The sequence below is a fragment of the Pseudophryne corroboree genome, chromosome 1 (assembly GCF_028390025.1).
Source record: "Pseudophryne corroboree isolate aPseCor3 chromosome 1, aPseCor3.hap2, whole genome shotgun sequence".
NCBI lineage: Eukaryota > Metazoa > Chordata > Amphibia > Anura > Myobatrachidae > Pseudophryne > Pseudophryne corroboree.
The window spans coordinates 165580301-165603979 of NC_086444.1; the positions used below are offsets into that span (position 1 = coordinate 165580301).

The 23679-nt window shown below is 45.7% G+C and overlaps 1 protein-coding gene across 1 annotated transcript in view; it reads right to left on the bottom strand.

Annotated features, from left to right (window-relative positions):
- ARHGEF28 (Rho guanine nucleotide exchange factor 28) overlaps positions 1 to 23545 on the bottom strand; it is a 418990-nt gene extending 395445 nt beyond the window's left edge. The window contains exon 1 of the mRNA XM_063963865.1: positions 23148 to 23545. The gene's annotated coding sequence lies outside the window, so the exon portion shown is untranslated. The remainder of the gene's footprint in view (positions 1 to 23147) is intronic.
- Positions 23546 to 23679: the final 134 nt, after the last annotated feature.

Here is a 23679-nt window from a genome sequence, read left to right on the forward strand (position 1 = left end):
CTGCACTGTGAAGAAAAAATGGCGCCAGTGTGCTGAGGGAGATAGCCCCGCCCCTTTTTCGGCTGACTTTTCTCCCGCTTTTTTCATGGATTCTGGCAGGGGTAATTTATCACATATATAGCCCTGGGACTATATATTGTGATGAATTGTCAGCCAAGGTGTATTATATTGCCCTCAGGGCGCCCCCCCCCCCAGCGCCCTGCACCCATCAGTGACCGGAGTGTGAGGTGTGCATGAGGAGCAATGGCGCACAGCTGCAGTGCTGTGCGCTACCTTGTTGAAGACAGAAGTCTTCTGCCGCCGATTTTCCGGAACACTTCTTGCTTCTGGCTCTGTAAGGGGGTCGGCGGCGCGGCTCCGGGACCGAACATCGAGGTCGGGTCCTGTGGTCGATCCCTCTGGAGCTAATGGTGTCCAGTAGCCTAAGAAGCCCAAGCTACCACCAGTTAGGTAGGTTCGCTTCTTCTCCCCTTAGTCCCTCGCTGCAGTGAGTCTGTTGCCAGCAGATCTCACTGTAAAATAAAAAACCTAAAATATACTTTCTTTCTAGGAGTTTAGGAGAGCCCCTAGTGTGCATCCAGCTCAGCCGGGCACAAGATTCTAACTGAGGTCTGGAGGAGGGTCATAGTGGGAGGAGCCAGTGCACACCAGGTAGTCCTAAAGCTTTCTTTAGTTGTGCCCAGTCTCCTGCGGAGCCGCTATTCCCCATGGTCCTTACGGAGTCCCAGCATCCACTTAGGACGTCAGAGAAATGTAAGGAGCGATCCTGCACAGTGGCTGAGATGTAATGGGGGTGCTAAAAAGACACAGAGCTCTTGCGCCTCATGGAGTGTTGCAGGCGGGTCTGGGACTGAGGGTCGACAGCACAAAGGTCGACACCTTAGGTGGACGCCAATTGGTCGACACACCTTAGGTCGACATGGACAAAAGTTCGACATGGAACAAGGTCGACATGGAACAAGGTCGACATGGAAAAAGGTCGACATGGAAAAAGGTCGACATGGAAAAAGGTCGACATGGAAAAAGGTCGACATGGAAAAAGGTCGACATGGAAAAAGGTCGACATGTTTTTTTATGTTTTTTTGTGTCGTTTTCTTCGTAGAGTGACCGGGAACCCCAATTAGTGCACCGCGTCCCCTCGCATGGCTCGCTTCGCTCGCCATGCTTCGGGCATGGTGCCTCCGCTTCGCTCGGCACACTTTACCGTTCCAATCGTAGTCCACGTGGATCGTTAAGTATGAAAAGGTTAAAAAAAAAGAAAAAAATCGCGAAAAACTCATGTCGACCTTTTTCCATGTCGACCTTGTTCCTGTCGACCTTGTGTCCATGTTGACCTGAGGTGTGTCGACCAATTGGCGTCGACCTAGGGTGTGTCGACCTTTGTGCTGTCGACCTGGAGTCCGGAAACCGTTGCAGGCATGTCGCTGAAAGCGGGAGCATACAGAGACACTGAACCGCTCATATACAATGCCATACTTAGATGAGAGAACCTGCACCAGCTATAGGGCTGGTGCAAATGAAGGTCTAAAGATGCACAAAGCGAGGTTTCAGCAGCATCTGCGGACGCAAACAGTGAGTCCTTATGCAATCAGATGCACGGATGTACACCAGGGAAGGACTCTGCAGTGGCATTAGAATAAAGTTGCAGATGCGGGTACTGAAAAAAAGACACAAGGACGGTCGCAACTGCATCCAAACTCAGAATCCACCCCATGGTGAGAAGCACAGACCCCAGCACCTAACGACTACAGGGACATGCAGTCAGGGGAGGCAGTGCCTCCCCTGTCATTAATGATTAAAATAATATAAAGAACATTCTGTGTCATAAGTATCTACTTTATATTAATCTAATCATTATCCCTGCCTAAATGTGTTTGGGAGGCACCGATCGTGGTGCCTCCAGTTGTGAATGAGGAAAGGTATGGGATCGGTAGGCAGGCGCCGGCGGGCCCTAGCAATGGGCATTAAAAGCTTATTGAAAACACATGGGAAAGCGGCACCATTAGGTGCCGCTTTCATACAGGGACGTGCTTTCAACCCATGAAAGCACGCCCATGTCAGTGAGGCCACAGTGATTGACCAGCGGATCCGTCACTGGATCAGCTGTTAATCACTGTGTGGGCGAGGCGGAGGTGCGGGCGTCGGCGGAGGTGGTGCAAAGTTTGGCAGCGGAGCGGTACCAATTTCAAAAATGGCGGCTCAGCGTCATTTTTTTTAAATTCAAGATGGCCGCCGCAAGCCAATCACGGCTCACTGCGTCATCGCCCCACCCCCTCCGTCTGACTTATGTAAGTCAGCGGCGCGTCAGTCCGACGGCGGAGGAGCAGAGAAGAGCTCCTGAAGGCAGAAGACGCCGAAAGTCCTGGATGGACGGCGGCTATGCAAAAGAGCTTAGCAGCCGCCGCCCACCAGGTGAAGATGCTGGAAGCCCTGGGGAAGGCGGCGGCCATACAAAAGAGCCTCCCAGGTGAAGATGGCAGAGGAAGACGCTAAAAGCCCTGGGAAAGCGGCGGCCATGCAAAAGAGCTTAAAGGCCGCCGCCCCCAGGTGAAGACCCTGACTAATAAACTTAGTATGGTGTTTGTATTTTAATATTTTCTTTACAGGTGGACTACAGGTGCCAGCGGGCCATTTATGTACGGGCATGCTGGCACTTGTGGTTCTCCAAGTGCCAGCATGCTGGGGCAGGCTTGCTGGGACCTGTAGGCCACCTGTAAAGAACAATATTAACAATGAACCCCGCACCCACCGCCACCAGGGGTGCGGGGCATAGCACTGGGCTATCAGCCTAGTGCTGGTTATTGCTCGGGAGGGAGACCCCATTTTTATTTTTTTGGAGTTCCCACTTCCGAGGAATTCCAGCCCTGGGCTGACTAGTTTGGAAGGGGGGGGGGGGGCAGATTAATGTCATGGCAGGGGGACCCCATACCGAGTGTCTCCCCTGCTATGGCATTATCCCCCCTGGCTGGTTCTGCCTGGTGCTGGTTTTGCCAACGTATGGGGGGGGGGGGGGGCTACACTTTTTTTTTTCCACTCCATGGAGAGGGGGAGGAAGGGGAATGGTTAGCTACTTGTGCCTCCCCAGCCACTAACCTCACCGCACGCCACTGAACGACTATACCAGTAAATGTCAACAACCATGACTCAAAAGTTCTTTTCCACCTTCAGATGACTTTAAACTCGATTGTACATGTCCTCTTACAATGTTTATAACAAACTTTGCTGTACCATCCCACTATGCGTGTTTATGCTTTGGGATAAGATAACTCGTGTCCCCTCATTGTGTACATTGTATCCAAAGTACATCTTTGTATCCTGTCCTAGGGCAAACAAACAAAAAAAAACACAACACAACTCATTTTTGCTAAATTATATAAATAAAAAAATTGTGCATGTGTGTATGATGCTGTATAATTGGGTGTACCATGATATCCCGGCTGTCAGGATCCTGGCGCCCAGCATATCGGCGCCGGTATCCCGACCGCCGGAATGCCGGCAGCGGGGTGAGCGCAAAAGATCCCCTTATTTATTCTCCCTCCAGGGGTGCCGTGGACACCCCAAGAGGGAGAATAGCTGTCAATATCCCGGTGGTCAGGATCACAGCGCTGTTATGCAGAGTGCCGGGATCCCATCAGCCAGGATATCGAGTGCCTCCCGTATAATTGGTGGTGCTATATAAAATTACCAGCACTATAATGAGTTGATGACCAGGACAGGTGTAAAATTGCACAATAATGGAGATGATCACGGTTGGTGATGCTTTTTTCCCTCCACATGAATGTAACGCAGTAGGTAAATACCTCTATATATTATACACATGTAACTCAAATTTTAAAATTGGTCTATTTTACACACATAATCCATAGGAGGCAAACAAGAAAACTAAACACAATGGGGTCGATTCAATTTGGCAACTTAAGAATAGCGCCGGGAATTAGCTCCCGACGCTATTCAATTCAGCTAAAGTTAAGTCGGCGAAAGCCCGTTCTCGCCGACTTAACAGGTAGTTTTGTCGTGAGAACGGGCATTCTCCGACTTAACTACCCACGGCGATGCTGATTCCCGACAGAATCAGCCTCGCGGCAGCACTTTTGTCGGTTTTCTTCTCTCACCCCCCGGGGATGAGAGAAGAATTCCTGACAATTGCGGGTAACTAGCAGCTGAATTGAATAACGTCGGGAGCTAATTCCCGGCGCTATTCTTAAATTGCCGAATTGAATCGACCCCAATGTCATCATTCCTATAAATTTACTAAAACCCAAAATATTGGATTTATTTATCAAAAAAATGTGTACTTTCCCAAAGGGTAATGGGTCTGTTTTTTTGCCCATGAACCAACAGACATGAAGGGCAAATTGGGAATTTCTGCGAGTCTGCCTGTATTTAAAGAGTGGCAATCATTTACAAGGCAAAAACTAAATCTTTTACAAGGCAAAAACTACCTGCCTCGTAAAAGATTGCCGCTTTAAAAATACGGGCAGACTCACAAATTCCAAAACTGCCTGTGCCATGCAGGCTATTACCTATTGCCCAAAGTGTTCTACCCTATGCGTGACTCTGCATTAAGAATCTACTGCATCCGGCCTTTAGGTCGACAGCACTTATGTCGACACTCATTAGGTCGACCACTATTGGCCAACATTGTTATTAGGTCGACATGAGTTTTGTTTGGTTTTTAATCTTTTTTTTTTTACTTTTTCATACTTGACGATCCACGTGGACTACGACTGGGAATAGTAACCTGCCCAAAGCATTGCGAGCGAAGCAAGTCATTCGAGGGAACACTGTACACTAATTGGTGTTCCTGGTCACTTTACGAAGAAAATAAATATTAAAAAATAATGTCGACCTAATGACCGTCGCCCTATTTCAGATGTTGACCTAGTCACTGTCGACCAATAGTGGTCGACCTAATGACTGTCGACCCTTTGATCCACACCCTTTCTAGAATATTAATGAACTCCACCAACTATGGGCCTAATTCAGATCCGATCGCAGTAGCAAATCTGTTAGCTAATGGGCAAAACCATGTGCACTGCAGGGGGGGCAGATATAACATGTGCAGAGAGAGTTAGATTTGGGTGGGTTTCTGTGCAGGGTAAATACGGGCTGCTTTATTTTCACACTGCAATTTAGATTGCAGATTGAACTCGCCACACCCAAATCTATCTCTCTCTGCACATGTTATATCCGCTTCCCCTGCAGTGCACATGGTTTTGCCCAAATGCTAAAAAAATGTCCTGCTGCGATCAACTTGGAATTACCCCCCTGGTTTTGCCATTCGCTAACAAATTTGCTGCTGCGATCAGATCTGAATAAGGCCCTATCTCGTTTCCAGCAGATTCTGCAACTTGCCACACATCTCCTGTAATGGAGCCCACAACCATTTCATGTAGAACGCATCGGGGGAATTCGACTGTTATCAAGGGTTCCGGCACCCGCGTGCGCCTGCCTGCAGCAATTCCTATGTTTCTGCTGGCAAGCATGAGAACTTTGTTTTAGCTCGCTACCTCCAGGGGTGGCTAGCTGAAATGTGCAAAAAGTGACCCGTTTGGGCACCCAAACGGGACTTTTTCGTGTTGCGCCCAATCATTTACTCAGGTTTTGCTGCTTTACGCGGCTAAAGCAGACTGATACGGAAGCAATCAGCGTGTTAACGGGGGACAACTGAATATCGCCCCGCAATCTCCCATCACTTTAGACGGGAGATTGGGCCGAGCAAACAATTGAATTCCCCCATTCTCCTTATTTTTCTCCCCCAATGTTTCCACTGTGGTGGATGGTGAGAGACGACATCATCACTATGGAGTGTGCACCCATCCCGGTCACAGAAAGACTGCTAGGGGAATTTTTACTAAAGTGCTGGTTTTTACAAGTGGAGATGTTGCCCACAGCAACCAATCAGATTCTGCATATTATCTTCCAGATAAATAGAATCTTATTGGTTGCAATAACCCACACTTTATTAAATATACCCCTAGACTCTCCAGGGATTCTAGGAGATCACCACTATTTCAGGCTGTAATCTCTGGAAGGGGGCAGCCAGGCGGGCGCTGAAGGGGGATCGGGACGACCACATCACCTGCTATACAAAAAAGTGTTTCCCATCATTGTAAATTTAGGGCGCAGCTATAATGAATTACACTATACAAAGACTCAAGCTGCCGCAGCAAGTGGCAGGGAACAGAATACGGGAGACTACTCTACACCAGAAAATTATCTTAAACATTCTGGGAGAGTCAATTAATTTAACCTGTGAGATCTAACCATGGGGCCAGATGTAATAAAGCCAGAGTTTGGTAGCTGTGCGGGATCACAGCTAAACTCAGACATTTTTTTAAAGTGGCAATCACTTACAAGGCATGGTTCTGCCTTGTAAGTGATTGCCCTTTTAAAAAAACGTCCGAGTTCGGCCGGCATTACATCCAACCCCTGGTCTCTCTTGCATACTGTGGTCCCCAAACATTGTAAAAAGCAAAAATCGGTCCCATCCACAATGAAACCTATGTGCCCCAAACGCAAAGCCATGTGCACATTCCCTTTTAAGGTCCAGACAAAATCTATTGCGAGTCATAGCTCCTAAACACCTTATAGATAATGGTTTAATTCAAGTCAAACGCTTATTTCTTCTGGAGGCCTGGACACACCATTGGAATCCCAGCGATTATCCTCAGGTACAAAACAAGCTTGTTAAACATTATCCGCGAGAAGTCTACTGGTAAACATGTCACGGTTATTAGTACACGTTTATTTTAGGAAGGAGACCTTAAATTAATGATACATATGGCTCATGCTCTTTACTCCAGTTAGCTTAATCCATACTTATGTGTTATTAAGCTCTCAGCACTCGTGGCACCTTTTAAAGAAAGTTTTGTTTAACATGTTTCACACCACTGCTGTATATAGAGCCACATTCCAGGCTTCAAACTTAGTCTATATTACACATGAAGAAACATGAAAACATTACTTTGACAAGGCACAGTGTTATCCTGAACTAAAAGCCAAATAAGATAAGCTGTCCCCATATAAAAGAGAAAAGTACAGAAAGTATGTTACAGCATACGTTACTGCTGTAAGCAGTCTGATATACAAGCAGGCTTATTTAAAGAGGTTATAGCAAATAATAAAAATTTTAAATCGGTTATTGCTATAACTACTACCCCATTGGGTCAGGGGGTTGTCTATCAAAAGCCAGATACTCCTGTATTGGCTTCAGAAAGAGAGATCTTGTGTGTGAAAGTTTAAGACAACATTTACAGTCCACTAATACCCCTTTTACACTGACAATTTTATCCCGGGATTTTGCACGTGAACGCGCATCATCCCGGGATTTTTGTCAGTGTGAATGTGTACAGGGACAATTTCCCGGGACGAGTATCCTAGGATTTCAACCCAGGTCTCGACCTGGGTTGAATCCGGGACCGTCCCAGGAAGCTGTGCAGTGTAAACGGGTATACCGGGTCAAGGCGACCTGGCACCCGTTCTCTGTATAGGAGGAGGCGGTGCTTGGAGAAGAGTATCTCCAAGCACCGCCTCCGCTAGAGTCAGCGGTGACGTCACCGACCCGGCATATGTAAAAGGGTAATTCCCGGGAATGTGTCCCGGCAAATATACCGGGACACATTCCCGGGAATGACCCGAAGCTGCGAGTGTAAAAGGGGTATAAATATCCCAATACAGGGTAATCAATGTTCCAAATTTATGATACGTGATTAGAATACCCAATTCCTTTTTACATCCTGTTCTGTACTTTCAGCACTTCCCGTATCTCATGCACTTCATATAATTACTCCAAACATGCAGCATATGTAATATTGTGGAAAAAAGAAAAAGTGCAATAGTGTTATGCTATTTTAATAAAACATATACAAATCCACTACATAACATACAGAAGGATCTCATTATTCTTCATCTGTTTGCACTCCAAAATAGGACCAATGGCACAAGATGCTAAAGCAAGGAGAAACACTAGCAGGTGAAGAACACCACATACTCATTTCATTCACCTTGAAAAAGACCCTCAGGGAGAGTTGAAACACACTGGAGGGGGGACCATTTGACACAGAGTGTAATGAAAAGAGTCTACCGGCTGGAGGAGCCCCCAGAGAGAGCTGCCCGGGACGGTCACTCTGTTAACGCATGCCAATATCAGAACTGACAGCTGCCAGTTCTCAACCTGCTGATAATTCTCCTTACTTTAGTTTGAGGCATTGGTTAGAGTACTAGTCCCCAGTGATGGTGCACTGCTGCATGAGTGGTATGGTAGCTATATGACCAGTTTTGGCAACAGAAACAGCCTCTATCTGCTTGGCCACACTGCGCTCAGTTCAGAACATCTGTGGCTGCTCACCTCCAACTGGGGTCCACTGGGCTGACTGTATGGTCTTGGGTTCAAAACCGTAGATCCAGGATTCATCGCAACTGATGATCTACCAGACAGAGTTTGACTTGCATCAAACCTGGCCAGCATGTTGCGGCACCAAGTTACCCGAGCCTCCTTCTGCTCATGAGTCAGCTGATGTCCCAACAGCTGACTCGTGAGCAGAAGGAGGCTCGAATAACTTGCTGTTTCAAGAATGCTTGGTGCCCAGAATGCAGAAACCTTGCTTAGGCCAAGCTTTTCATGGATTATCAACAGAATGAATCCCGATGAGATGCCTATATCCTTCTGTAACTGTGCCATGGTCACCTTGGTATCCTCAAGTATGGCCCGCATGGCAGCAATGTTGTCCTCGGCAATGGTGGACACAGGCCGACCGCAGCATTCCTCGTGTTCCACGGACCGTCTCCTGCAAATCACTCAAAACACAGTGGCTTGGGATGGTGCTCACGCCCCAAAAGCAGCTCGAAGTTGGTCAAAAATCTCCTGCAGTCGCAGACCACTCTTGTCGTAGAAGATCATGGCTCTCCGGTGGCATCTGCTGAGCTCCATAACAACTTTGTGAAGGAAGTGAACATGATGACTTCTTCAGTGTGCAGTGCTGCTTATATACGGTTCAGTGCCTTGACATTTCACAAGAACTTTGGTTATGAACGGTAATTGCTGGCTAGACAGTAAAATTGTGTCTATTCTACCGGGTATGGGTCACTAGGTCGACAAAAACTGGTCGACATGGTCACTAAGTCGACATGAGGGGTTTTTTTTCTTCTTTTTTTGGTGTTGTTTTCTTCATAAAGTGACGGGGAACCCCAATTAGTGCACAGTGTCCCCTCGAATGGCTTGCTTTGCTCGCCATGCTTCGGGCAAGGTGCCTCACTCCCAATCATAGTCCACGCGGATCGTAAAGTATGAAAAAGTTCAAAAACTGAAATGAAAATAAAAAAATGCATGTCGACCTAGCACATGTCGACCAATAGTGGTCGACCTAATGACTGTTGACATAAGTGTTGTTGACCTAATGACCGTATCCCATTCTACATACAGTATGAACTACACATCCGGAAAGTTACTGCACACTCCTCGTATTTATGTATTTTTGTAAGTGAATGTGACCTTCACTTAAAATGCACAAATGTTGCATACAAAATATGACACACTGTAGGTAAAGATTAGTGAAGGAACAAAAAAACAAAACAAAAAAAGTGTAAATTTAAACTACATTGCTATCATCATGCTGTCATCCAACAAAACCAAACCATTTCCTGGTTTCATCATGATCACATCACCAGGTTACCTGGCATAGTACATTGAGCTGTCAAAGGGACAGGAGATTCCATAGGTTATTATAAGCGGACCTACATGAAAATTTGAGACTTTATATCAGCTTAGTAACTGTAGAACAATCAGCAAATTTATAAAGCTATAGGCATTTGTGCACTGATCTTTATCATGCTGCCCAACTCTGACCTTCTCGGTATCTGGGCAATGGGATAGGGGCACTAGACCAACGCAAAAATGTTCCCTTAGAAAATCCTTGATCACTGGTGTGAGTTAGTTGGGACAAATATGCCAACTGTCAGCACTGCTGAACTGCCCAAAATGGGGACATTTGTTAGAGTATGTATTCTCTCTCTCTATGCCCATACCCATGTAATAAAATAAAAAAAGGTGCAAGCACAGTATTATCTGTTTTTAGAGAATATACAAAAGACAACTGAAAATAGACTTCTTATCGGCTGATGTCAGCCTCACTTCCCAGCCAGAAACCAAAACATAGCTTATCTAAACTATTGACACAGACATCCATTAGTGGGGAAAAGGGGTCAGATTTATTTATTCATTAATTTATTTAGATATGGGTTAGTATTAGGGAGGCCAATTCTGGGATCGGGGGGGATCCCGGGATTTGGGCCCAAAAATGCCGGGATTTGAATCCCGGGATTCAAGGGATTACAGTGCGCATGTGCGGGAGGGTGGGTGTAAGTAATGACACTTACTATTAGGCGGGCGGCCGCAGCAGCCATGGACAATCTGAACGCGGCAGCACTTCAAATGTAGCGCCGGCCGCCAGCCAATCAGAGCTGGCGGCTCGGCAGCCAATCAGGAGCCACTGCTGCGACTGCTTCCCTGATTGGCTGCCGGTCCGCCAGCTCTAGTTGGCTGGCGGCCGGCGCTTCATTTGAAATGCTCCCGCGTTCAGTGAGTCCATGGCTGCCGCGGCCGCCCGCCTAATAGTAAGTGTCATTACTTACACCCACCCTCCCTCTCGCGCCGCTACCAACCCTTCCGCGCCGCTACCTACATCCTCCCTCCCGCACCACTACCTACACCCACCCTCCCGCACTGCTACCTACCCCCCGCACCGCTACCTACACCCTCCCTACCTCCCGCACCACTACCTACACCCTCCCTCCAGCGCTGCTCCCTACAACCTTCACTGGTCCCTACTGCAATCCCGGGATTGACCGTTTTTCAATCCCGAATCCCGGGATTGAAAAAACGGCCCGGGATTGGCCTCCCTAGTTAGTATGGTGGTGAAAGAACGATAAAACAGCCTGACTCAACATCGGCAATAAACTACAACACACCAGGCCAAGATGGACATCTTCTGCCTACCCAACTCTCCTCCCAATGACACAAATCACAAGGCCCACCTGGAGTTTTGGTACCGCCGACCCCAGTAGGGTAGGATCAGTGTAGCACATGTATTGGGGGGGGCAACCACAAAAACGTAATGATAAGATGTTGCTGCCGCCATCCTTTTCCGCAATCCCTAAAAGTAGACAAGTAGGGAGGGCAGGCAGGATGCCAAACTATCAAAGAGGAACCAGAATGTCCCAGCTAGCCCAAACTAACAAAAAACACCCACTTTACTCCACCCACTAAAATTGTAACCAATGGCCTACAGAACTAGGCTACTGACATTAACCCTGTCTTAACCCTCAGGGGAAGTGTCAATTGTTTTTTTGGGGAGCTCTAAGCAATGGAGATCTGACGGAGTTATTCAATTGTTGCTCCATGTGGACGCGTCTGCCACGGATGCTCATTCCACATTGCACTTATCTTGCTCAAAAGCACTGGGTTTAGCTGCATAAAGTGGCTAAAGTACTGGTTAGTGCACCAAAACTACCTGTTGCCTCCTAAAATATGGACTTTGACAATTTCTACTCACAACCTCAGGAGGATGCGAGCAGAAATATGGTTGCCCGCAGCAGCAACAATTGAATAGCGCAACGGAACGTGCATCACTCCCTCAGTGTTTAAATGGCCACCAGTCATATTACATTCCTTCTGCCTCTCTTCTGTAATAATGGATAGCAATAGTCTGCACTTAAAGGGTCATTTTCCCTACATGGTTTAAAAATAAAACCCACCCTCCCCCCATTGCTTGCTATGGGTTTTCTGGACCTTTGAGTAAGGTTGGTAAATAGCCTTCAGGTTTTTTTTTTTTTTTTTACAGTACAATGTCAGGAAATGTGTCAGTCAGAGCATAAAGAACAGGATGCTTTACTATTCTCAACCAAATGACAAAGAATAAATATGGTCAGTCAGATGTATAGAATGGTAGGACAAGGATTGACTCAAACACTGCATACTCCATAATCCATTCTATATTACATCTTGTGTATAAAGAGTCTACATAGTACTGGGATCACAGAGATAATGACATTTACAGTGTAGCTGTGCATTATTACATGTATCTTGTACACGGCTATTCTCCTGTTCGAAATTTTGCTGTTATACACCTTCAAAGTGAAGAAAAGTGTGTAGCAAGAAGGGGATGCAAATCAAAACAATGCTTATTGCTTTAGCAAAGCAACCCTGAAAACCTGACACTTTGCGATCCGCCGCCGAGCTGCCCGACTGCGGATATGGCCGACGGGCAACCCGGCGGCGCGGGGGGGGGGGGGGGGGGGGGGCAGTGATGGGGGGGAGTGAAGTTTCTTCACTCCTCCCCCCATCACCCGGCTCCAAAGCAGTGCAGGCAAATATGGACGATCTCATCTATACTGGCCTGCATGCACAAGTGATGGGGCACCAACGATTAACGAGCGCGGGCCGCGCATCATTCATCGCTGGTGCCTCCAAACTGAAAGATATCTTGTTCATTAATGAACGAGATTGTTCATATCTTTCAGTATTATTGCCCAGTGTGTAGGGCCCATCACACTCTTTATGGATATTGAGCCTAATTCAGAGATGATCGCAGCAGCAAATTTGTTAGCAGTTGGGCAAAACCATGTGCACTGCAGGTGGGGCAGATATAACATGTGCAGAGATTGTTAGATTTGGATGGGGTGTGCTCAAACTGAAATCTAAATTGCAGTGTAGAAATGAAGCAGCCAGTATTTACACTGCACAGAAACAATATAACCCACCCAAATCTAACTCTCTCTACACGTTACATCTACCCCACCTGCAGTGCAACATGGTTTTGCCCATGAGTGTTCTTTTTTGGTTTGCTAACATCTCTGAATAACCCCCATAGACAGGATGCAGTCACACTGTTAGGGTTCCTTAGATGTACTGGTGCAATGTAACGAGTGGCTGTTGGCACGGAGTAATTGGATAACCAAACAGATGTGATAGCTGCAGTAGGCTGGAGTATAAAATTATTTGATCAATCAACAATGCAGAACACGTAGGCCCAGCAACGGAATGGGTTCCACATTGCGTAGACCTTTAAAGTAATTATCCTGCTGCCAAACACAGTATTCGGCTTTTTGTGGAACTGCAATTTCTAAACTCACTCACAGAACCCGCATAATCCTTCAGTGTTATATCAGCTGCAGGACTTGTTACAGATTCATACACAGTACAATGAACTGACATCTGCATCCAAATATAAATGTATGTCATGGTGATGTAATCCAATATATGACATTGCCCCAGGTGAGCAGGGTGTTAACATGCAACTACCGTAGCAAACCTGTTAGGCCACTGAGCAAAAGTAACAATATTAATGTACTTATTTTCATTAAACTGCTTCTTATTGGAAAGGTTATCCCCATTTACATAGAAAGGGAACAGAAGGAGCGTTCCTGCCCCACCAGATATACTTTCTGTACGGTTAAAACATTCAAAGACAAAGAGCGAGGCCAGGAAAGCAGTCGCTCCCATCCACGCCCTGGTGCGAGATCCTCTTGTGATGGCAACTAGCTCAAAGCCAGACAGAAAAAGGCTAACAGCGCAGCACGCAGGACAGGGAGACGTCTGAGTCACCTCTCTGTAGGTCATGGAGAATTACGTATGCACTTTTCCAGGTGTACCTGTGATGTAACATCAGTATGACAAGGCACGTAAACCCTGAACACAGAAAATACAACAGAAGGCCAATTATCAGAACGTTAAGCATTCGATTCATCGAAACACATTCTGTGCAGGAGGAGTGCTGCCTTCTCCATCACAGTGCGATTGCTGACCCCTGCTGATACCTTACTGGGACCCACGCGATCCAGTCTTTCCATATGTGTCCAGTTATACACACGGAGGTAAATGTAATAGGGTGCGAGAAGCCGGAGGTGGGGGAGTTTGTGGGAGTATGCCCGTATTTGTGCGACAACAATCATTTACAAGGAAAAGCAACCTGGTTTTGAGTTGTAAATGATTGCCACTTTAAAAATACGGGCATTCTCGCACAAACTCCAGCACCTCCGGCTTCTTGCACCCTATTATATTTACCCCATAAATGGATATTCCCTACTACCCTCAGTACCTATGCACAAATCTATTCTGTATATGATTTATATGTTCTCCCCATGTCAGCAATTGCTCTCTTCAGGTGCTCCGATTTCTTCCCATGCTGCAAAAAATATAGGGCCTAATTTAGATCTGACCGCAGCAGCAAATTTGGTAGCCAATGGTCAAAACCATGTACTGGTCTGGCTCCTACACTTTCATCCTGGCTCCTAGATTTTATAAAAATGTGTCAAGCCCTGTATTAAAGCATTCATTTGTTTGGCCTAAACTACTTAATAAACCGTATTTCCACTGGTTTACTTATTTATATTATACAGTATGTGGGCATTTGCATTCTGATCTATGGGGGTCATTCAGACCTGATCGCACGCTATGTTTTTATGCTGCGTTGCGATCAGGTGTGAACTGCACATGCGTATGTACTGCAATACACAAGCGCGTTGCACGGGTACAAAGTGGATCGTTGCTGTGCGATGGGTTTTACGAAGAATCCATTCGCACAGCCGATCGCAAGCAGACTGACAGGAAGAAGGCGTTTGTGGGTGGCAACTGACCGTTTTCTGGGAGTGTTTGGAAAAACGCAGGCGTGTCCAAGCGTTTGCAGGGTGGGTGTCTGACGTCAATTTCCGGGACCGGACAGGCTGAAGTGATCGCAGCGGCTGAGTGAGTTCTGAGCAACTCAGAAACTGCACAAATATTTTTTGTACCACCCGGCTGCACATGCGATCGCACCCTTGCAAAGCAAAAATACACTCCCCTATGGGCGGCGACTAACTGCTCGCAGCAGTGCAAAAAAACCCTAGCGAGTGATCAGGTCTGAATTAGGCCCTATGTTCATTGTTCATACTTTCTCCTTTATGAAAACCCAGCACATCTTTAATGCAGAGTTTGTTATTTACAAAGACAGCTACTTCAGTCATCTTGTCAGAGAGCTATCATTTTAATGTTGCTGCTAACTGTACTATACTGTAATTGTGTGTCAACTGTATTCATTAAGGCCCTTTAGGGATTTTTTTCTATTTAATAAAGGCTATCCCCAGCAGTAGCAATTGGCAAGTATCATGGTGGTAGCTTCTCCATGGGCCAGCTACAGATCTGCAACGTAACAGTAGTTACTGCCGCTATACTCTGACCACTGCCATTATTTCGAGAAGACTGTACTGTGAAATCCGTGTTGGACAACCTGATTTATGCTGGGCATACAGGCTACAATTGGATGTGCCAGATAATTGAAACATGTATGTAGCCGATTGATATTGTCGGGTCAATCGGTCGGGCATGCCAGATCATCCAGCATGTCTCCGACGCATTATTTTCAAGTGTCATGTCGGATGCATTGGGCAGTGTATGCCCTGCTGTGGCCGACCGACGGACATTTCCTCTGTTCCTTCACATGGGGGGGAAATGTCTTCTCAGAAGAGCTGTCCATTACAATTGTAATCACAATTCTACAATTAATTAATGCGACTATGCATGCAGTAGGTGCATACATAGTATTGCATCTAAAATGTGATGCTTGATACATCCTGCACTTAGACTGTGATCCATTGAGAGAAGACAGTCCCTATACATTGATCTTTATTAGTGTATTTACATAGCACACACTGTTAAAATAAGACAGTTGCAATTGTAGGCATTATCTCTTATGTGTGATTGTATTTTAAATTTAAGACATTATGGGCCGTTTCAATTCTTCTGCGGGCTGTCTTTAGTAATGGACATTTATTGGAGCTATACAATTGTGTCTCCGATAGCTGGACATTAGCCGTGACAGTCATATTTTTTCTCAGTCTCTGGAGGTGCGAGAAAATTAAAAAAAAAAAATCGGTTAAAAAGTCCATCGTTTGGGCGCCACATGGACTTTGGATGACCAATACATCGACTTTGGATGACCAATTAAGCACTTTCGACAGGGTTAGTCATTTTGCGTGGCTAAACCCAAAGCTGTCAGATGCATTAACTACTAATGGGCGTCTAGTAGAGAAGCAAATGAATAGCTCCGATAGATGGACATTAACATAGACTGCCAGCAGGGGTGCTGGCAACAATTGAACCGCCCCCTATATGTAACATTATACTTTCAAGAATGGCTATGGATTTATCTTTTGAACGGATTATGTAATGATACATTATGGAGTTTCAATTTAAAAAAAAAACACATCATTCTCCATCTGTGTGTTTCCTTCATTTAACCATTTAAAATCACAGATGCAGTTTACGGCACAGGGTGGAAATAATCCCTAAACTTGCAGGATTTCTCTCTTGGGTTCCCTCTCTGTACTTTCCTTTACAACACAAAAGAGGGAAATGTCATAATTATTCAAGTGAAGATTGATGATTGTTGTTTTTTTTTTTGGGGGGGGGGGTTTAAAATCATTTTTAAATGAAGCCAAAGCTATACAGGGTAACGGGAAAAGGTTATTTCATGACCAAGAGTGTTTTGCAAACAAGCCCTTATATATGGAATGCATCTGACTGAAAGGAGATTATTATTAGATTACAGTAACATCAGAAGGAAACTCCTAAGGAAGCCTGTGGGAGAGCCCCAGATACGTTCTCTCCAGCATTCCAGCAACAATAGATCCAAAGTATACTGGGATACTAAGGGGGTCATTCCAACCTAATCGCATGCTGCAGATTTTCGCAGCGATCAGGTCAGAACTGCGTATGCACTGCAATGCACAGGCACGTAGTACGAGTGCAAAGCGGATCGGCGCCCAGCAATGGATTCTACGATGAATCCATTCGCACGGGCGTTCACAAGGAGATTGACAGGAAGGAGGCATTTCTGGGTGTCAACTGGCCGTTTTCCGTGAGTGGTTGGAGAAAGGCAAGCGTGTCCATGCGTTTGCAGGGCGGGTGTCTGACGTCAATTCCTGGACTGAACAGGCAGAAGTGATCGTAGTGGTTGAGTAAGTTCTGAGCTACTCAGAAACTGCACAAATTGTGTTTGCATCTCTCGGCTGCAAAAGCGATCGCACCCTTGCACAGCAAATATACACTCCCCAGTGGGCAGCGACTATGCGTTCGCACGGCTGCTAAAGACAGCTAGCGAATGATCAACTCAGAATGACCCCTAAGATAGGTCTTGTATCAGTGGGTTGGGGCTGGTTGACTAGCGCTCAGGACCCCAGGATCCCAGCTGGTGGGGGGGGCGCAACAAATCCCCTTGCGGGCTTGCCACAGGTTCTATTCCCACTCTATCGGTGTTGTGGACATCCACGAATAGTCCCTGTGGGTTGGCATTCTGTCTGCCAGCATTTTGATTGCTTGGGATCCTGGCGTCGGCATGGCGACTGCCGAGATCCCGAGCGCCGGTCACATGAACGTATCCCGTAATAGTCTTAGGGGAGAAACTTATCAAATCTTATCTAAAAATCTTAACAATTTTATCTCTTGCAAAGTTTTGATAAATACCCCCCTAAATCGTAAAACAAAATTGTGCCCGATTTTGGATGCTATAGCCAGGTTTTTTTTAAAATAAATAAATAAATAAAATAAAAAAATAAAAAATATTTGCTGCTCTCACTTTGGGGTTAATGGTAATATTCTACATTAGAAAGATAGATCATAGTGTTTCTCATACACTGGGCAGGATGTAATGGCACCCAAGTTTGGCAACTGTGCGGACTGCCGTCCGAACTCGGACATTTTTTAAAGCGCCAATCACTTTCAATGGCAAAACCGAGCCTTGCGATTGCCCCTTTAAAAAAAAAATCAAAAAAAAAATCCGAGGTATCTCCACGGCTGCCGAACTGGGGCGGCATCACATCCGGCCCACGGTGTGTTTTCAGGGTCTCTTCTATCGTGCACTGGTGACAGTCTGTTTGGCTGGGTCAGTAACTATCCTACCTATTTTCACAGAGAGAAACCTTCAGAATATGAGCAGTTAGGGTGCGTGGGGACTGGAGTAAAAGACAAAAACCCACTGATATAAAGACAACAGGCTGCATGTCCAAATGCCTTTATACAGATTCCATAAACCTTAGTGATGTCTAATATCGCAGTAAGTTACAGTACTTATCTATAATACATGTTTTCCTACTGAATTGTGACGTGAGAACATCAGAACTCACCAATACAATCAGATCGCACTGATTACACATTATTTACACTTATAATAGATAACTGAATGTTAATGTGTAACTGGAATTAAATTTAGGAAGAATACCAACATGAAACATTAAAATTGCTCCGGTCATTAAAAGGGTATATTTACTAAGCAGTGGGTTTTCAAAACCCTAGGTGTTTGCAGATTTTTCCTGCTATTTTTTTATTTAATGATTATTTTGCTGCGACTATTCTTGCCCGTTTAAATATGGCAGATACAATATGCAAAAAGCAATGGTTTTGAAAATACATTGCTTAGTACAGTGTTTCTCAAACTGTGTGCTGTAGTACCCTGGGGTGCCTCGGGACATTGCAGGGGTGCCTTGGTTTGGTGGTACAGGACCAATTCAAATTATTTATGATGTAATAGGCAAAACCAGTGCTGGTGGCTGCCAATCATAAAATATGTGGACAAACAGAAGTGAATCCCGTCCATCACCACATAACTGACCCTAAAGAGGACATATAAAACACAATTTAATTAATTTAATATTTCTTCCTAAATTTCTTAATAAGAAACTTTTGGCATAGGGGTTCCGTGAAAACAATTCTGATACTCTAGGGCACAGGTTCTCAAACTCGGTCCTCAGGACCCCACACAGTGCATGTTTTGCAGGTCTCCTCACAGAATCGCAAGTGAAATAATTAGCTCCACCTGTGGATCTTTTAAAATGTCAGTGAGTAATTAATACACCTGTGCACCTGCTGGGTTACATACATACACAAAACATGCACTGTGTGGGGTCCTGAGGACCAAGTTTGAGAACCACTGCTCTAGGGGTATGGGTCGACACAACTTAAGACGACAGTCATTACGTTGACCACTATTGGTAGACATGCATTAGTTTGACAGGGTCACTATGTCGACATGGTCATTAGGCCATTTCAAAAGGTCGACATGATGTTTTTTTGTGTTTTCTACTGAAAGTGACCAGGAACCCCAATTAATGCACCGTGTCCCCTCGCATGGCTCGCCATGTTTCGGGCAAGGTGCCTTGCTGCTCTCGGCACAGGTTACCATTCCCAGTTGTAATCCACATAGATCGTAAAGTATGAAGAAGTCCAAAAATTGAAAGGGGGAAAAACTCATGTCGACCTTTTGAGCAGTCGACCTAGTACATGTCGACCTAATGACTGTATCCCTACTCTAGGGCGCCGTGATTCAAAAAAGTTTGGAAACCATTGGCTTAGTAGAATATACCCCTAAATCAGGCATTCCCAACCACAGTCCTCAAGGCACACTTATACCCCTTTCACATCGCACAAATAACCCGGTATCTACACAGTATATTGCCGTGTCGAAACGGGTCAGTGTGCGATGTGAAAGCGCCTTTCCCGAATTAGCGGGTCGCCTGACCCGGTAATTCAACCCGGTTAAAAAGAAGGGTTATTACCGGGTCAGGCGCAGTGTGAATGGGAGCCGTTTCGATGCGACACGGCTCCCATTCACAGCATAGGGAGAGGCGGCGCAGGAGATGAGCTCATCTCCCAGCGCCGCCTCCACCCCCGCCCCTGCTGCTGCTGCTGCGCCCCCCACTGCTATGGCAACCGACCCGGTATATTGCCGGGTCTGAAAGCCATCAAAGAAGACCAAATGCCGGATCCCACCCGGTAAGGACACGTTTCTGTTACCGGGTGGGATACAGCATTTGCGATCTGAAAGCAGCATAACAGTGCAGGTTTTAGTGATATCCAGGCTTCAGCACAGGTGACTTAATTAGCACCTCAGTTATTTTGATTTAACCACCTGTGCTGCAGCCTGGAAATCACTAAAACCTGCACTGTTGGTGTGCCTTGAGGACCGTTGTTGGGAATGCCTGCCCTAAATTATAAAACAACTTGGGATATAAGAAACAAAATACAGTGCTTAGAAATCTATCAATAACCTGCTGAAAGATATCATACAGTTACACCCCTTTTCCACCGGCTTCAAAATCTCAGGTTTTCCTGATGTTTTGGTCAATGATTTTGGTAGAGGCTAAGACAGTAGAGCAATTTAAACATGCATGGACTGGACATAAGGGTATCCTTACAAAGAATTAAGGACCAAATAAGGTTTGAGAGAAAAAAAAAAAAAATGGTAAAAAATAAAATAAATTTAAAAAAAAAAAAAAAAAAAAGGGAGCAGACTAGATGGGCCAAGTGGTTCTTATCTGCCGTCACATTCTATTTTTCTATGTTAATGTAAACGCAACCTCTCCGCGAATAAGTCTCGCGGGTACCGAACCTGCTCCTGACCAGGGTTTCACGGAGCAGAGACCCGGGAAATTGGCAGGTTGATAGACCCGGCAATTTCCGGATTGCAGTGAAAAAGAGGTATTAGATTTTTGATTTCAGCAGCCAAGCTTATCCTGCCTAAAAACACAAAAACTAAGCAGGGGCTATTAACTTTAAAATACCATTAATGTAATTCTATATTATGCGTTCACTGTATATACGAAGACTTCTGCACCAATTTTACATACATATTGTTTTCCACCTGACTTACAAACATCTTGTATGTTCATAATATCTTATATTAGAAATAATTGTTAAGTACGTTTTATTGGAGGAAATGAACATAGTCCTGCTTCCAAAGAAGCATCCATTTGCTTGAATCCTGCGACTACCAGATATGCACCAAATGCTTATGCGTTCTCCAGCTCAGAGCCGTAGCTAGACAATGTAGCACCCTGAGGAAAAGTCCCAGTGCCTCCACCCCTCCCCCTCCATAGATAAAGCCCTACTAAAGGATCCCCACACATGGTACGATGTGTACAGACTATGTGACAACGATCCAAGGATCGACATATTGGGCGGTCCTTACACATGGGGCAATCCAGTGCCCGACTGCGCGATATACTGCCTCCCACCCCGCATAGCGCTGCATGAGCTCGTTAGCCATATCGCCTGATCTTATAAACATGCAGAAAGATCAGGCGAAGCGACAGGACGACCCCACAATAAACGATATCATGCATGCACACGGAACAAAATAGCCGTTTTATTGTTTAAATGCGTCGGATCGTCAGCTATATCGTTCTGTGTGGGGGGGGGGGTCTTAACTTTAAAACATTGAAAATACATACAGTACAAGTCAATTAAAAAGCAGTAACTCCAAAAATGTAATTGTTAACTAGACACACCAACCATGGTTTAACCACTTAACTGACATTTTTTTTTTTCCTTCAAAACTGTTGATATAGTTGCTTCTTGTTTTTTGTTTGTTTTTTTTTATGTATTTTTTTTTTTTTAATATATATTTTAAAATTATATTACGCACATCTGCAGAATGGACCTCCTAGACAAAAATTGGGAGGTACTGTTGGGCAGTGCGGTCGCATGTGATCTGACCATGCCAGTAAGGTGGTTTTAAGCAGCAATACTCAAAGACAACAAAAACAAAACACATTATCAGTTACCTAAACTTAAACAGAAGTAAACCCTAAACCAGACTATTTTAGGAATCAATAGTGGTTAGCACAAGGATACTTTCCCACAGCTACGCCATACATAGGAGAAATAATGGTCAATTGCAGTTCTATAGAGATAATGAGAGATGATTGTTGGTTAGAAAACAAACATTTATATTATGGTGTAATATGTATATTATAGATTGTTTAATTTAGAGTGTAATTATGTAGTCTACTAGTGTTGTGACACTGCTTCAGGTAATTAGGAGTGCTGTTTACACTACTATTACAATAAAGTTATCATAAGCTCCTCACAGTTTAGAACAATGCGGCCTTGTGATTTTATATTGTCGGGAAGGACTCTAGTCTGCAATATCCTTATTACATACAGTACAGAAGCATCATAAACTAGGTTATGAAATGCGTCGGCTGTTTTGCCACAATTACCACCAAATGGGTCTGCATGTGCCAAGTAGAACAGACAGAGCTATAGTAAGATAGTAATTTTACCTTACAAATGAAGATAGATAATTATGACCTTTTTTTAGCTGTTGTCAAAGGATCACAAATATTGCAGAAGTACAAAAGACTCTTATAAAACAGTATATGCACGGCCTCTGACACTGGATGCAATAACACCACTTGATGCAGATTTTCAATACAAAACACGAGATCATTTCAACCAGAAGAATCTCAAACAACACAGACTAATGACAAACTGCTTATCGCAACTAGGAAACGCTAAAACTTTTGTAGATAGAAACCTGTGGGACAGTTCATCAATGTCAAAGGAAACAACCTATGTCTCTCTATCGGATCTTTAACTACAAATCCCAGTATGTCCTGTTCCATAAAGCCAGATAAAAGATTAAATATAGGAGGTAAACATATGAACACACTAACATACATACATACATACATAATCTGTAACCCACTGATTTGGGCAAATCTGGGTCCTGCAGTCTGAGAACAGATACACTACCCATTTGTAGGCTATGACAAGGGATGTAAAGGATGCATTTTATATTCACTCTACAGCCCAAATGGAGTAAGTTTGCAGAAAGTCTGCACCAGTTGGGGAGCTGCACCTGAGCAGGGGCAGCGGGGATGTACCCGGGCAGGGGCAGCGGGGATGTACCTGTGCAGGGGCAGCAGGGATGTACCCGGGCAGGTGCCATGTTGATTGATGTACCTGTGCAGGGGTAGCGGGGATGTACCCATGCAGGTGCCATGGTGATTGATGTACCTGTGCAGGGGCAGCGGTGCTGTGCAGGGGCAGCGGTGCTGTACCTGTGCAGGGGCAGCGGTGCTGTACCTGTGCAGGGGCAGCGGTGCTGTACCTGTGCAGGGGCAGCGGTGATGTACCTGTGCAGGGGCAGCGGTGATGTACCTGTGCAGGGGCAGCGGTGATGTACCTGTGCAGGGGCAGCGGTGATGTACCTGTGCAGGGGCAGCGGTGCTGTACCTGTGCAGGGGCAGCGGTGCTGTACCTGTGCAGGGGCAGCGGTGATGTACCTGTGCAGGGGCAGCGGTGATGTGCCTGTGCAGGGGCAGCGGTGATGTACCTGTGCACTGTGCTCCCTGTCCAGCTGGCAGCACCTGGATAATGGTTCCCAGTCTGTAATATCCCCAGGTGCTCAGTTCTCCCCCTCCAGAGGCAGGTGATGTCCCGGAGACATGTCTCCTCTGTTCCCTGTAACTTGATGCCTCCTCCGGGATCCCAGGTTCAGGAGCACTCGCTGAGTTACAAGTCCGGCAGCTGCTGCTGTGGCTGAGTGAATCCGGGGCTGGAGAGTTGGCAGCAGCAACCGGTCTCTGTGTGATGTCCCCTCCCAGTCTGACCGCTCGTCCCTCCCCAACCGTCTGGCGGCTGCTGGCCTGGCTCTGCCCCACCTAGGAGGCTGGAAGTAGGGCACCGGGACCACGTGTAGTGCGCTTCTCATTTACATAATGAGGGGAGAGCTGCTGCTGCTGGCGGCCCGGGAGGGAGAGTGCGGGTTACACAGCGCACAGGCTCTCTGTCACCCTGTGGTAGTAATCACTATATGCACTGGCTGACACTGTGTAATGTGACAGGACGTTATAGTGTTATATTCC